Here is a 14,287-nt window from a genome sequence, read left to right as displayed (position 1 = left end):
AATTTCAACCCACCACTCCAGGAGAGACAACAATGATTTTGAACGACGCTTTACTTCAAAACAATAGACTGGAAAACACTCTCGGTTTTGTATGAAGAGTGTCCGCGCGCCCAGCAGAAGAGCATGCCATCGCACTGACCTACATGGCTATGAAAAGTTTCCGCAACCTGAAGAGAATACGGTGGTGTTAATAGTGTAATTCTTGGAATGACATTTAAAGACTGCAGGACTTCGACATTATGGTTGTTGATTTGGAATTCCGGGGAACAAAAAATAGAACTCTTGATAGATTCTATCTCTTCCTCGGTCCACAAAACCCGTTCCAAAAGTATTCACAATACCCTAGACTAATAAATTAGGCCCCAGTGAGAATTGAACTCACGACCCCTGGTTTACAAGACCAGTGCTCTAACCCCTGAGCTATGAAGCCCATTTCTTCAACTACTCGCACAGTGTTTTTCGTCCATTTCTACATTCCTTTTTCCAAATTCTAGAATGTCATAAGTGGGATTGTAACCAATGCCTCCAGGAGGGCTCTCGCAGTCATCCGGAAAAACACACGTGTGAAAAATTGTGAAACGTAAAGAAAGAGTGGTCACGTTAAGAGTCCAATTCTTGGGATGAAGTATAAAGACTGGAGCTGTTTGTCATTAACTGGACTTTTTACTTCCTTGGTTCAAATTACTGGTTTAGAAGCAAGGTGTTCACATCTGCCTAGTATTTTTTAATCCTTCAGATACATCCTATTATTATCCTGATGAGGAAACCTAGGCAGCTCCGAAACATTTGGCCATAAAATAGTCTGTAGCTGTGTTAGTATGTTTCACTACCAACATGGTTCCAAGGTACTTCTTCTACCTATCAGCCTAGGCTTGCAGGAAAGGCCCCAGTGAGAATTGAACTCACGACCCCTGGTTTACGAGACCAGTGCTCTAACCTCTGAGCTATGAAGCCTGCCTGTGGCGCACTGCCACAAACGTTTTTCCACATTTGCACCAGAAAGTTAATTTACATTTGAAATATTTGCAGGTAGCACTACCTAAAACGCCATGAGTAGTGTTTAAGGAAAAGCATTCTGAAGGAAGTGGAATTTCAACCCACCACTCCAGGAGAGACAACAATGATTTTGAACGACACTTTACTTCAAAACAATAGACTGGAAAACACTCTCGGTTTTGTATGAAGAGTGTCCGCGCGCCCAGCAGAAGAGCATGCCATCGCACTGACCTACATGGCTATGAAAAGTTTCCGCAACCTGAAGAGAATACGGTGATGTTAATAGTGTAATTCTTGGAATGACATTTAAAGACTGCAGGACTTCGACATTATGGTTGTTGATTTGGAATTCCGGGGAACAAAAAATAGAACTCTTGATAGATTCTATCTCTTCCTCGGTCCACAAAACCCGTTCCAAAAGTATTCACAATACCCTAGACTAATAAATTAGGCCCCAGTGAGAAGTGAACTCACGACCCCTGGTTTACAAGACCAGTGCTCTAACCCCTGAGCTATGAAGCCCATTTCTTCAACTACTCGCACAGTGTTTTTCGTCCATTTCTACATTCCTTTTTCCAAATTCTAGAATGTCATAAGTGGGATTGTAACCAATGCCTCCAGGAGGGCTCTCGCAGTCATCCGGAAAAACACACGTGTGAAAAATTGTGAAACGTAAAGAAAGAGTGGTCACGTTAAGAGTCCAATTCTTGGGATGAAGTATAAAGACTGGAGCTGTTTGTCATTAACTGGACTTTTTACTTCCTTGGTTCAAATTACTGGTTTAGAAGCAAGGTGTTCACATCTGCCTAGTATTTTTTAATCCTTCAGATACATCCTATTATTATCCTGATGAGGAAACCTAGGCAGCTCCGAAACATTTGGCCATAAAATAGTCTGTAGCTGTGTTAGTATGGTTCACAACCAACATGGTTCCAAGGTACTTCTTCTACCTATCAGCCTAGGCTTGCAGGAAAGGCCCCAGTGAGAATTGAACTCACGACCCCTGGTTTACGAGACCAGTGCTCTAACCTCTGAGCTATGAAGCCTGCCTGTGGCGCACTGCCACAAATTTTTTTCCACATTTGCACCAGAAAGTTAATTTACATTTTAAATATTTGCAGGTAGCACTACCTAAAACGCCATGAGTAGTGTTTAAGGAAAAGCATTCTGAAGGAAGTGGAATTTCAACCCACCACTCCAGGAGAGACAACAATGATTTTGAACGACACTTTACTTCAAAACAATAGACTGGAAAACACTCTCGGTTTTGTATGAAGAGTGTCCGCGCGCCCAGCAGAAGAGCATGCCATCGCACTGACCTACATGGCTATGAAAAGTTTCCGCAACCTGAAGAGAATACGGTGGTGTTAATAGTGTAATTCTTGGAATGACATTTAAAGACTGCAGGACTTCGACATTATGGTTGTTGATTTGGAATTCCGGGGAACAAAAAATAGAACTCTTGATAGATTCTATCTCTTCCTCGGTCCACAAAACCCGTTCCAAAAGTATTCACAATACCCTAGACTAATAAATTAGGCCCCAGTGAGAATTGAACTCACGACCCCTGGTTTACAAGACCAGTGCTCTAACCCCTGAGCTATGAAGCCCATTTCTTCAACTACTCGCACAGTGTTTTTCGTCCATTTCTACATTCCTTTTTCCAAATTCTAGAATGTCATAAGTGGGATTGTAACCAATGCCTCCAGGAGGGCTCTCGCAGTCATCCGGAAAAACACACGTGTGAAAAATTGTGAAACGTAAAGAAAGAGTGGTCACGTTAAGAGTCCAATTCTTGGGATGAAGTATAAAGACTGGAGCTGTTTGTCATTAACTGGACTTTTTACTTCCTTGGTTCAAATTACTGGTTTAAAAGCAAGGTGTTCACATCTGCCTAGTATTTTTTAATCCTTCAGATACATCCTATTATTATCCTGATGAGGAAACCTAGGCAGCTCCGAAACATTTGGCCATAAAATAGTCTGTAGCTGTGTTAGTATGGTTCACAACCAACATGGTTCCAAGGTACTTCTTCTACCTATCAGCCTAGGCTTGCAGGAAAGGCCCCAGTGAGAATTGAACTCACGACCCCTGGTTTACGAGACCAGTGCTCTAACCTCTGAGCTATGAAGCCTGCCTGTGGCGCACTGCCACAAATTTTTTTCCACATTTGCACCAGAAAGTTAATTTACATTTTAAATATTTGCAGGTAGCACTACCTAAAACGCCATGAGTAGTGTTTAAGGAAAAGCATTCTGAAGGAAGTGGAATTTCAACCCACCACTCCAGGAGAGACAACAATGATTTTGAACGACACTTTACTTCAAAACAATAGACTGGAAAACACTCTCGGTTTTGTATGAAGAGTGTCCGCGCGCCCAGCAGAAGAGCATGCCATCGCACTGACCTACATGGCTATGAAAAGTTTCCGCAACCTGAAGAGAATACGGTGATGTTAATAGTGTAATTCTTGGAATGACATTTAAAGACTGCAGGACTTCGACATTATGGTTGTTGATTTGGAATTCCGGGGAACAAAAAATAGAACTCTTGATAGATTCTATCTCTTCCTCGGTCCACAAAACCCGTTCCAAAAGTATTCACAATACCCTAGACTAATAAATTAGGCCCCAGTGAGAATTGAACTCACGACCCCTGGTTTACAAGACCAGTGCTCTAACCCCTGAGCTATGAAGCCCATTTCTTCAACTACTCGCACAGTGTTTTTCGTCCATTTCTACATTCCTTTTTCCAAATTCTAGAATGTCATAAGTGGGATTGTAACCAATGCCTCCAGGAGGGCTCTCGCAGTCATCCGGAAAAACACACGTGTGAAAAATTGTGAAACGTAAAGAAAGAGTGGTCACGTTAAGAGTCCAATTCTTGGGATGAAGTATAAAGACTGGAGCTGTTTGTCATTAACTGGACTTTTTACTTCCTTGGTTCAAATTACTGGTTTAGAAGCAAGGTGTTCACATCTGCCTAGTATTTTTTAATCCTTCAGATACATCCTATTATTATCCTGATGAGGAAACCTAGGCAGCTCCGAAACATTTGGCCATAAAATAGTCTGTAGCTGTGTTAGTATGTTTCACTACCAACATGGTTCCAAGGTACTTCTTCTACCTATCAGCCTAGGCTTGCAGGAAAGGCCCCAGTGAGAATTGAACTCACGACCCCTGGTTTACGAGACCAGTGCTCTAACCTCTGAGCTATGAAGCCTGCCTGTGGCGCACTGCCACAAACGTTTTTCCACATTTGCACCAGAAAGTTAATTTACATTTTAAATATTTGCAGGTAGCACTACCTAAAACGTCATGAGTAGTGTTTAAGGAAAAGCATTCTGAAGGAAGTGGAATTTCAACCCACCACTCCAGGAGAGACAACAATGATTTTGAACGACGCTTTACTTCAAAATAATAGACTGGAAAACACTCTCGGTTTTGTATGAAGAGTGTCCGCGCGCCCAGCAGAAGAGCATGTCATCGCACAGATCTACATGGCTATGAAAAGTTTCCGCAACCTGAAGAGAATACGGTGATGTTAATAGTGTAATTCTTGGAATGACATTTAAAGACTGCAGGACTTTGACATTATGGTTGTTGATTTTGGAATTCCGGGGAACAAAAAATAGAACTCTTGATAGATTCTTTCTCTTCCTCGGTCCACAAAACCCGTTCCAAAAGTATTCACAATACCCTAGACTAATAAATTAGGCCCCAGTGAGAATTGAACTCATGACCGCTGGTTTACAAGACCAGTGCTCTAACCCCTGAGCTATGAAGCCCATTTCTTCAACTACTCACACAGTGTTTTTCGTCCATTTCTACATTCCTTTTTCCAAATTCTAGAATGTCATAAGTGGGATTGTAACCAATGCCTCCAGGAGGACTCTCGCAGTCATCCGGAAAAACACACGTGTGAAAAATTGTGAAACGTAAAGAAAGAGTGGTCACGTTAAGAGTCCAATTCTTGGGATGAAGTATAAAGACTGGAGCTGTTTGTCATTAACTGGACTTTTTACTTCCTTGGTTCAAATTACTGGTTTAGAAGCAAGGTGTTCACATCTGCCTAGTATTTTTTAATCCTTCAGATACATCCTATTATTATCCTGATGAGGAAACCTAGGCAGCTCCAAAACATTTGGCCATAAAATAGTCTGTAGCTGTGTTAGTATGTTTCACTACCAACATGGTTCCAAAGTACTTCTTCTACCTATCAGCCTAGGCTTGCAGGAAAGGCCCCAGTGAGAATTGAACTCACGACCCCTGGTTTACGAGACCAGTGCTCTAACCTCTGAGCTATGAAGCCTGCCTGTGGCACACTGCCACAAACTTTTTTCCACATTTGCACCAGAAAGTTAATTTACATTTTAAATATTTGCAGGTAGCACTACCTAAAACGTCATGAGTAGTGTTTAAGGAAAAGCATTCTGAAGGAAGTGGAATTTCAACCCACCACTCCAGGAGAGACAACAATGATTTTGAACGACACTTTACTTCAAAACAATAGACTGGAAAACACTCTCGGTTTTGTATGAAGAGTGTCCGCGCGCCCAGCAGAAGAGCATGCCATCGCACAGATCTACATGGCTATGAAAAGTTTCCGCAACCTGAAGAGAATACGGTGATGTTAATAGTGTAATTCTTGGAATGACATTTAAAGACTGCAGGACTTTGACATTATGGTTGTTGATTTTGGAATTCCGGGGAACAAAAAATAGAACTCTTGATAGATTCTTTCTCTTCCTCGGTCCACAAAACCCGTTCCAAAAGTATTCACAATACCCTAGACTAATAAATTAGGCCCCAGTGAGAATTGAACTCACGACCCCTGGTTTGCAAGACCAGTGCTCTAACCCCTGAGCTATGAAGCCCATTTCTTCAACTACTCGCACAGTGTTTTTCGTCCATTTCTACATTCCTTTTTCCAAATTCTAGAATGTCATAAGTGGGATTGTAACCAATGCCTCCAGGAGGACTCTCGCAGTCATCCGGAAAAACACACGTGTGAAAAATTGTGAAACGTAAAGAAAGAGTGGTCACGTTAAGAGTCCAATTCTTGGGATGAAGTATAAAGACTGGAGCTGTTTGTCATTAACTGGACTTTTTACTTCCTTGGTTCAAATTACTGGTTTAGAAGCAAGGTGTTCACATCTGCCTAGTATTTTTTAATCCTTCAGATACATCCTATTATTATCCTGATGAGGAAACCTAGGCAGCTCCAAAACATTTGGCCATAAAATAGTCTGTAGCTGTGTTAGTATGTTTCACTACCAACATGGTTCCAAAGTACTTCTTCTACCTATCAGCCTAGGCTTGCAGGAAAGGCCCCAGTGAGAATTGAACTCACGACCCCTGGTTTACGAGACCAGTGCTCTAACCTCTGAGCTATGAAGCCTGCCTGTGGCACACTGCCACAAACTTTTTTCCACATTTGCACCAGAAAGTTAATTTACATTTTAAATATTTGCAGGTAGCACTACCTAAAACGCCATGAGTAGTGTTTAAGGAAAAGCATTCTGAAGGAAGTGGAATTTCAACCCACCACTCCAGGAGAGACAACAATGATTTTGAACGACGCTTTACTTCAAAACAATAGACTGGAAAACACTCTCGGTTTTGTATGAAGAGTGTCCGCGCGCCCAGCAGAAGAGCATGCCATCGCACAGATCTACATGGCTATGAAAAGTTTCCGCAACCTGAAGAGAATACGGTGATGTTAATAGTGTAATTCTTGGAATGACATTTAAAGACTGCAGGACTTTGACATTATGGTTGTTGATTTTGGAATTCCGGGGAACAAAAAATAGAACTCTTGATAGATTCTTTCTCTTCCTCGGTCCACAAAACCCGTTCCAAAAGTATTCACAATACCCTAGACTAATAAATTAGGACCCAGTGAGAATTGAACTCACGACCCCTGGTTTACAAGACCAGTGCTCTAACCCCTGAGCTATGAAGCCCATTTCTTCAACTACTCGCACAGTGTTTTTCGTCCATTTCTACATTCCTTTTTCCAAATTCTAGAATGTCATAAGTGGGATTGTAACCAATGCCTCCAGGAGGACTCTCGCAGTCATCCGGAAAAACACACGTGTGAAAAATTGTGAAACGTAAAGAAAGAGTGGTCACGTTAAGAGTCCAATTCTTGGGATGAAGTATAAAGACTGGAGCTGTTTGTCATTAACTGGACTTTTTACTTCCTTGGTTCAAATTACTGGTTTAGAAGCAAGGTGTTCACATCTGCCTAGTATTTTTTAATCCTTCAGATACATCCTATTATTATCCTGATGAGGAAACCTAGGCAGCTCCGAAACATTTGGCCATAAAATAGTCTGTAGCTGTGTTAGTATGGTTCACAACCAACATGGTTCCAAGGTACTTCTTCTACCTATCAGCCTAGGCTTGCAGGAAAGGCCCCAGTGAGAATTGAACTCACGACCCCTGGTTTACGAGACCAGTGCTCTAACCTCTGAGCTATGAAGCCTGCCTGTGGCGCACTGCCACAAATTTTTTTCCACATTTGCACCAGAAAGTTAATTTACATTTTAAATATTTGCAGGTAGCACTACCTAAAACGCCATGAGTAGTGTTTAAGGAAAAGCATTCTGAAGGAAGTGGAATTTCAACCCACCACTCCAGGAGAGACAACAATGATTTTGAACGACACTTTACTTCAAAACAATAGACTGGAAAACACTCTCGGTTTTGTATGAAGAGTGTCCGCGCGCCCAGCAGAAGAGCATGCCATCGCACTGACCTACATGGCTATGAAAAGTTTCCGCAACCTGAAGAGAATACGGTGGTGTTAATAGTGTAATTCTTGGAATGACATTTAAAGACTGCAGGACTTCGACATTATGGTTGTTGATTTGGAATTCCGGGGAACAAAAAATAGAACTCTTGATAGATTCTATCTCTTCCTCGGTCCACAAAACCCGTTCCAAAAGTATTCACAATACCCTAGACTAATAAATTAGGCCCCAGTGAGAATTGAACTCACGACCCCTGGTTTACAAGACCAGTGCTCTAACCTCTGAGCTATGAAGCCTGCCTGTGGCACACTGCCACAAACTTTTTTCCACATTTGCACCAGAAAGTTAATTTACATTTTAAATATTTGCAGGTAGCACTACCTAAAACGTCATGAGTAGTGTTTAAGGAAAAGCATTCTGAAGGAAGTGGAATTTCAACCCACCACTCCAGGAGAGACAACAATGATTTTGAACGACACTTTACTTCAAAACAATAGACTGGAAAACACTCTCGGTTTTGTATGAAGAGTGTCCGCGCGCCCAGCAGAAGAGCATGCCATCGCACAGATCTACATGGCTATGAAAAGTTTCCGCAACCTGAAGAGAATACGGTGATGTTAATAGTGTAATTCTTGGAATGACATTTAAAGACTGCAGGACTTTGACATTATGGTTGTTGATTTTGGAATTCCGGGGAACAAAAAATAGAACTCTTGATAGATTCTTTCTCTTCCTCGGTCCACAAAACCCGTTCCAAAAGTATTCACAATACCCTAGACTAATAAATTAGGCCCCAGTGAGAATTGAACTCATGACCGCTGGTTTACAAGACCAGTGCTCTAACCCCTGAGCTATGAAGCCCATTTCTTCAACTACTCACACAGTGTTTTTCGTCCATTTCTACATTCCTTTTTCCAAATTCTAGAATGTCATAAGTGGGATTGTAACCAATGCCTCCAGGAGGACTCTCGCAGTCATCCGGAAAAACACACGTGTGAAAAATTGTGAAACGTAAAGAAAGAGTGGTCACGTTAAGAGTCCAATTCTTGGGATGAAGTATAAAGACTGGAGCTGTTTGTCATTAACTGGACTTTTTACTTCCTTGGTTCAAATTACTGGTTTAGAAGCAAGGTGTTCACATCTGCCTAGTATTTTTTAATCCTTCAGATACATCCTATTATTATCCTGATGAGGAAACCTAGGCAGCTCCAAAACATTTGGCCATAAAATAGTCTGTAGCTGTGTTAGTATGTTTCACTACCAACATGGTTCCAAAGTACTTCTTCTACCTATCAGCCTAGGCTTGCAGGAAAGGCCCCAGTGAGAATTGAACTCACGACCCCTGGTTTACGAGACCAGTGCTCTAACCTCTGAGCTATGAAGCCTGCCTGTGGCACACTGCCACAAACTTTTTTCCACATTTGCACCAGAAAGTTAATTTACATTTTAAATATTTGCAGGTAGCACTACCTAAAACGTCATGAGTAGTGTTTAAGGAAAAGCATTCTGAAGGAAGTGGAATTTCAACCCACCACTCCAGGAGAGACAACAATGATTTTGAACGACACTTTACTTCAAAACAATAGACTGGAAAACACTCTCGGTTTTGTATGAAGAGTGTCCGCGCGCCCAGCAGAAGAGCATGCCATCGCACAGATCTACATGGCTATGAAAAGTTTCCGCAACCTGAAGAGAATACGGTGATGTTAATAGTGTAATTCTTGGAATGACATTTAAAGACTGCAGGACTTTGACATTATGGTTGTTGATTTTGGAATTCCGGGGAACAAAAAATAGAACTCTTGATAGATTCTTTCTCTTCCTCGGTCCACAAAACCCGTTCCAAAAGTATTCACAATACCCTAGACTAATAAATTAGGCCCCAGTGAGAATTGAACTCACGACCCCTGGTTTGCAAGACCAGTGCTCTAACCCCTGAGCTATGAAGCCCATTTCTTCAACTACTCGCACAGTGTTTTTCGTCCATTTCTACATTCCTTTTTCCAAATTCTAGAATGTCATAAGTGGGATTGTAACCAATGCCTCCAGGAGGACTCTCGCAGTCATCCGGAAAAACACACGTGTGAAAAATTGTGAAACGTAAAGAAAGAGTGGTCACGTTAAGAGTCCAATTCTTGGGATGAAGTATAAAGACTGGAGCTGTTTGTCATTAACTGGACTTTTTACTTCCTTGGTTCAAATTACTGGTTTAGAAGCAAGGTGTTCACATCTGCCTAGTATTTTTTAATCCTTCAGATACATCCTATTATTATCCTGATGAGGAAACCTAGGCAGCTCCAAAACATTTGGCCATAAAATAGTCTGTAGCTGTGTTAGTATGTTTCACTACCAACATGGTTCCAAAGTACTTCTTCTACCTATCAGCCTAGGCTTGCAGGAAAGGCCCCAGTGAGAATTGAACTCACGACCCCTGGTTTACGAGACCAGTGCTCTAACCTCTGAGCTATGAAGCCTGCCTGTGGCACACTGCCACAAACTTTTTTCCACATTTGCACCAGAAAGTTAATTTACATTTTAAATATTTGCAGGTAGCACTACCTAAAACGCCATGAGTAGTGTTTAAGGAAAAGCATTCTGAAGGAAGTGGAATTTCAACCCACCACTCCAGGAGAGACAACAATGATTTTGAACGACGCTTTACTTCAAAACAATAGACTGGAAAACACTCTCGGTTTTGTATGAAGAGTGTCCGCGCGCCCAGCAGAAGAGCATGCCATCGCACAGATCTACATGGCTATGAAAAGTTTCCGCAACCTGAAGAGAATACGGTGATGTTAATAGTGTAATTCTTGGAATGACATTTAAAGACTGCAGGACTTTGACATTATGGTTGTTGATTTTGGAATTCCGGGGAACAAAAAATAGAACTCTTGATAGATTCTTTCTCTTCCTCGGTCCACAAAACCCGTTCCAAAAGTATTCACAATACCCTAGACTAATAAATTAGGACCCAGTGAGAATTGAACTCACGACCCCTGGTTTACAAGACCAGTGCTCTAACCCCTGAGCTATGAAGCCCATTTCTTCAACTACTCGCACAGTGTTTTTCGTCCATTTCTACATTCCTTTTTCCAAATTCTAGAATGTCATAAGTGGGATTGTAACCAATGCCTCCAGGAGGACTCTCGCAGTCATCCGGAAAAACACACGTGTGAAAAATTGTGAAACGTAAAGAAAGAGTGGTCACGTTAAGAGTCCAATTCTTGGGATGAAGTATAAAGACTGGAGCTGTTTGTCATTAACTGGACTTTTTACTTCCTTGGTTCAAATTACTGGTTTAGAAGCAAGGTGTTCACATCTGCCTAGTATTTTTTAATCCTTCAGATACATCCTATTATTATCCTGATGAGGAAACCTAGGCAGCTCCGAAACATTTGGCCATAAAATAGTCTGTAGCTGTGTTAGTATGGTTCACAACCAACATGGTTCCAAGGTACTTCTTCTACCTATCAGCCTAGGCTTGCAGGAAAGGCCCCAGTGAGAATTGAACTCACGACCCCTGGTTTACGAGACCAGTGCTCTAACCTCTGAGCTATGAAGCCTGCCTGTGGCGCACTGCCACAAATTTTTTTCCACATTTGCACCAGAAAGTTAATTTACATTTTAAATATTTGCAGGTAGCACTACCTAAAACGCCATGAGTAGTGTTTAAGGAAAAGCATTCTGAAGGAAGTGGAATTTCAACCCACCACTCCAGGAGAGACAACAATGATTTTGAACGACACTTTACTTCAAAACAATAGACTGGAAAACACTCTCGGTTTTGTATGAAGAGTGTCCGCGCGCCCAGCAGAAGAGCATGCCATCGCACTGACCTACATGGCTATGAAAAGTTTCCGCAACCTGAAGAGAATACGGTGGTGTTAATAGTGTAATTCTTGGAATGACATTTAAAGACTGCAGGACTTCGACATTATGGTTGTTGATTTGGAATTCCGGGGAACAAAAAATAGAACTCTTGATAGATTCTATCTCTTCCTCGGTCCACAAAACCCGTTCCAAAAGTATTCACAATACCCTAGACTAATAAATTAGGCCCCAGTGAGAATTGAACTCACGACCCCTGGTTTACAAGACCAGTGCTCTAACCTCTGAGCTATGAAGCCTGCCTGTGGCACACTGCCACAAACTTTTTTCCACATTTGCACCAGAAAGTTAATTTACATTTTAAATATTTGCAGGTAGCACTACCTAAAACGTCATGAGTAGTGTTTAAGGAAAAGCATTCTGAAGGAAGTGGAATTTCAACCCACCACTCCAGGAGAGACAACAATGATTTTGAACGACACTTTACTTCAAAACAATAGACTGGAAAACACTCTCGGTTTTGTATGAAGAGTGTCCGCGCGCCCAGCAGAAGAGCATGCCATCGCACAGATCTACATGGCTATGAAAAGTTTCCGCAACCTGAAGAGAATACGGTGATGTTAATAGTGTAATTCTTGGAATGACATTTAAAGACTGCAGGACTTTGACATTATGGTTGTTGATTTTGGAATTCCGGGGAACAAAAAATAGAACTCTTGATAGATTCTTTCTCTTCCTCGGTCCACAAAACCCGTTCCAAAAGTATTCACAATACCCTAGACTAATAAATTAGGCCCCAGTGAGAATTGAACTCACGACCCCTGGTTTGCAAGACCAGTGCTCTAACCCCTGAGCTATGAAGCCCATTTCTTCAACTACTCGCACAGTGTTTTTCGTCCATTTCTACATTCCTTTTTCCAAATTCTAGAATGTCATAAGTGGGATTGTAACCAATGCCTCCAGGAGGACTCTCGCAGTCATCCGGAAAAACACACGTGTGAAAAATTGTGAAACGTAAAGAAAGAGTGGTCACGTTAAGAGTCCAATTCTTGGGATGAAGTATAAAGACTGGAGCTGTTTGTCATTAACTGGACTTTTTACTTCCTTGGTTCAAATTACTGGTTTAGAAGCAAGGTGTTCACATCTGCCTAGTATTTTTTAATCCTTCAGATACATCCTATTATTATCCTGATGAGGAAACCTAGGCAGCTCCAAAACATTTGGCCATAAAATAGTCTGTAGCTGTGTTAGTATGTTTCACTACCAACATGGTTCCAAAGTACTTCTTCTACCTATCAGCCTAGGCTTGCAGGAAAGGCCCCAGTGAGAATTGAACTCACGACCCCTGGTTTACGAGACCAGTGCTCTAACCTCTGAGCTATGAAGCCTGCCTGTGGCACACTGCCACAAACTTTTTTCCACATTTGCACCAGAAAGTTAATTTACATTTTAAATATTTGCAGGTAGCACTACCTAAAACGCCATGAGTAGTGTTTAAGGAAAAGCATTCTGAAGGAAGTGGAATTTCAACCCACCACTCCAGGAGAGACAACAATGATTTTGAACGACGCTTTACTTCAAAACAATAGACTGGAAAACACTCTCGGTTTTGTATGAAGAGTGTCCGCGCGCCCAGCAGAAGAGCATGTCATCGCACAGATCTACATGGCTATGAAAAGTTTCCGCAACCTGAAGAGAATACGGTGATGTTAATAGTGTAATTCTTGGAATGACATTTAAAGACTGCAGGACTTTGACATTATGGTTGTTGATTTTGGAATTCCGGGGAACAAAAAATAGAACTCTTGATAGATTCTTTCTCTTCCTCGGTCCACAAAACCCGTTCCAAAAGTATTCACAATACCCTAGACTAATAAATTAGGACCCAGTGAGAATTGAACTCACGACCCCTGGTTTACAAGACCAGTGCTCTAACCCCTGAGCTATGAAGCCCATTTCTTCAACTACTCGCACAGTGTTTTTCGTCCATTTCTACATTCCTTTTTCCAAATTCTAGAATGTCATAAGTGGGATTGTAACCAATGCCTCCAGGAGGACTCTCGCAGTCATCCGGAAAAACACACGTGTGAAAAATTGTGAAACGTAAAGAAAGAGTGGTCACGTTAAGAGTCCAATTCTTGGGATGAAGTATAAAGACTGGAGCTGTTTGTCATTAACTGGACTTTTTACTTCCTTGGTTCAAATTACTGGTTTAGAAGCAAGGTGTTCACATCTGCCTAGTATTTTTTAATCCTTCAGATACATCCTATTATTATCCTGATGAGGAAACCTAGGCAGCTCCAAAACATTTGGCCATAAAATAGTCTGTAGCTGTGTTAGTATGTTTCACTACCAACATGGTTCCAAAGTACTTCTTCTACCTATCAGCCTAGGCTTGCAGGAAAGGCCCCAGTGAGAATTGAACTCACGACCCCTGGTTTACGAGACCAGTGCTCTAACCTCTGAGCTATGAAGCCTGCCTGTGGCACACTGCCACAAATTTTTTTCCACATTTGCACCAGAAAGTTAATTTACATTTTAAATATTTGCAGGTAGCACTACCTAAAACGCCATGAGTAGTGTTTAAGGAAAAGCATTCTGAAGGAAGTGGAATTTCAACCCACCACTCCAGGAGAGACAACAATGATTTTGAACGACGCTTTACTTCAAAACAATAGACTGGAAAACACTCTCGGTTTTGTATGA

At 41.5% G+C, this 14,287-nt stretch overlaps 18 non-coding genes across 18 annotated transcripts; all 18 read right to left on the bottom strand.

The window, feature by feature from the left end:
- Positions 1–357: 357 nt before the first annotated feature.
- TRNAT-UGU (transfer RNA threonine (anticodon UGU)) lies at positions 358–430 on the bottom strand. Its single transcript has one exon. It is a non-coding gene; the product is annotated as a tRNA-Thr (tRNA).
- Positions 431–881: 451 nt separating this feature from the next.
- Positions 882–954, bottom strand: TRNAT-CGU (transfer RNA threonine (anticodon CGU)). The gene has a single exon. It is a non-coding gene; the product is annotated as a tRNA-Thr (tRNA).
- A 1,015-nt stretch (positions 955–1,969) lies between these two features.
- On the bottom strand, positions 1,970–2,042 carry TRNAT-CGU (transfer RNA threonine (anticodon CGU)). Its single transcript has one exon. It is a non-coding gene; the product is annotated as a tRNA-Thr (tRNA).
- Positions 2,043–2,533: 491 nt separating this feature from the next.
- TRNAT-UGU (transfer RNA threonine (anticodon UGU)) lies at positions 2,534–2,606 on the bottom strand. The gene has a single exon. It is a non-coding gene; the product is annotated as a tRNA-Thr (tRNA).
- A 451-nt stretch (positions 2,607–3,057) lies between these two features.
- On the bottom strand, positions 3,058–3,130 carry TRNAT-CGU (transfer RNA threonine (anticodon CGU)). The gene has a single exon. It is a non-coding gene; the product is annotated as a tRNA-Thr (tRNA).
- A 491-nt stretch (positions 3,131–3,621) lies between these two features.
- Positions 3,622–3,694, bottom strand: TRNAT-UGU (transfer RNA threonine (anticodon UGU)). Its single transcript has one exon. It is a non-coding gene; the product is annotated as a tRNA-Thr (tRNA).
- A 451-nt stretch (positions 3,695–4,145) lies between these two features.
- TRNAT-CGU (transfer RNA threonine (anticodon CGU)) lies at positions 4,146–4,218 on the bottom strand. The gene has a single exon. It is a non-coding gene; the product is annotated as a tRNA-Thr (tRNA).
- A 1,016-nt stretch (positions 4,219–5,234) lies between these two features.
- TRNAT-CGU (transfer RNA threonine (anticodon CGU)) lies at positions 5,235–5,307 on the bottom strand. The gene has a single exon. It is a non-coding gene; the product is annotated as a tRNA-Thr (tRNA).
- Positions 5,308–5,799: 492 nt separating this feature from the next.
- On the bottom strand, positions 5,800–5,872 carry TRNAA-UGC (transfer RNA alanine (anticodon UGC)). The gene has a single exon. It is a non-coding gene; the product is annotated as a tRNA-Ala (tRNA).
- Positions 5,873–6,323: 451 nt separating this feature from the next.
- On the bottom strand, positions 6,324–6,396 carry TRNAT-CGU (transfer RNA threonine (anticodon CGU)). The gene has a single exon. It is a non-coding gene; the product is annotated as a tRNA-Thr (tRNA).
- A 1,016-nt stretch (positions 6,397–7,412) lies between these two features.
- On the bottom strand, positions 7,413–7,485 carry TRNAT-CGU (transfer RNA threonine (anticodon CGU)). Its single transcript has one exon. It is a non-coding gene; the product is annotated as a tRNA-Thr (tRNA).
- Positions 7,486–9,065: 1,580 nt separating this feature from the next.
- On the bottom strand, positions 9,066–9,138 carry TRNAT-CGU (transfer RNA threonine (anticodon CGU)). Its single transcript has one exon. It is a non-coding gene; the product is annotated as a tRNA-Thr (tRNA).
- Positions 9,139–9,630: 492 nt separating this feature from the next.
- TRNAA-UGC (transfer RNA alanine (anticodon UGC)) lies at positions 9,631–9,703 on the bottom strand. Its single transcript has one exon. It is a non-coding gene; the product is annotated as a tRNA-Ala (tRNA).
- A 451-nt stretch (positions 9,704–10,154) lies between these two features.
- On the bottom strand, positions 10,155–10,227 carry TRNAT-CGU (transfer RNA threonine (anticodon CGU)). Its single transcript has one exon. It is a non-coding gene; the product is annotated as a tRNA-Thr (tRNA).
- Positions 10,228–11,243: 1,016 nt separating this feature from the next.
- Positions 11,244–11,316, bottom strand: TRNAT-CGU (transfer RNA threonine (anticodon CGU)). Its single transcript has one exon. It is a non-coding gene; the product is annotated as a tRNA-Thr (tRNA).
- Positions 11,317–12,372: 1,056 nt separating this feature from the next.
- On the bottom strand, positions 12,373–12,445 carry TRNAA-UGC (transfer RNA alanine (anticodon UGC)). The gene has a single exon. It is a non-coding gene; the product is annotated as a tRNA-Ala (tRNA).
- Positions 12,446–12,896: 451 nt separating this feature from the next.
- On the bottom strand, positions 12,897–12,969 carry TRNAT-CGU (transfer RNA threonine (anticodon CGU)). The gene has a single exon. It is a non-coding gene; the product is annotated as a tRNA-Thr (tRNA).
- Positions 12,970–13,985: 1,016 nt separating this feature from the next.
- TRNAT-CGU (transfer RNA threonine (anticodon CGU)) lies at positions 13,986–14,058 on the bottom strand. Its single transcript has one exon. It is a non-coding gene; the product is annotated as a tRNA-Thr (tRNA).
- Positions 14,059–14,287: the final 229 nt, after the last annotated feature.

This window comes from Eleutherodactylus coqui, chromosome 7, assembly GCF_035609145.1.
Source record: "Eleutherodactylus coqui strain aEleCoq1 chromosome 7, aEleCoq1.hap1, whole genome shotgun sequence".
NCBI lineage: Eukaryota > Metazoa > Chordata > Amphibia > Anura > Eleutherodactylidae > Eleutherodactylus > Eleutherodactylus coqui.
This window is presented reverse-complemented; position numbering and strand designations above follow the sequence as displayed.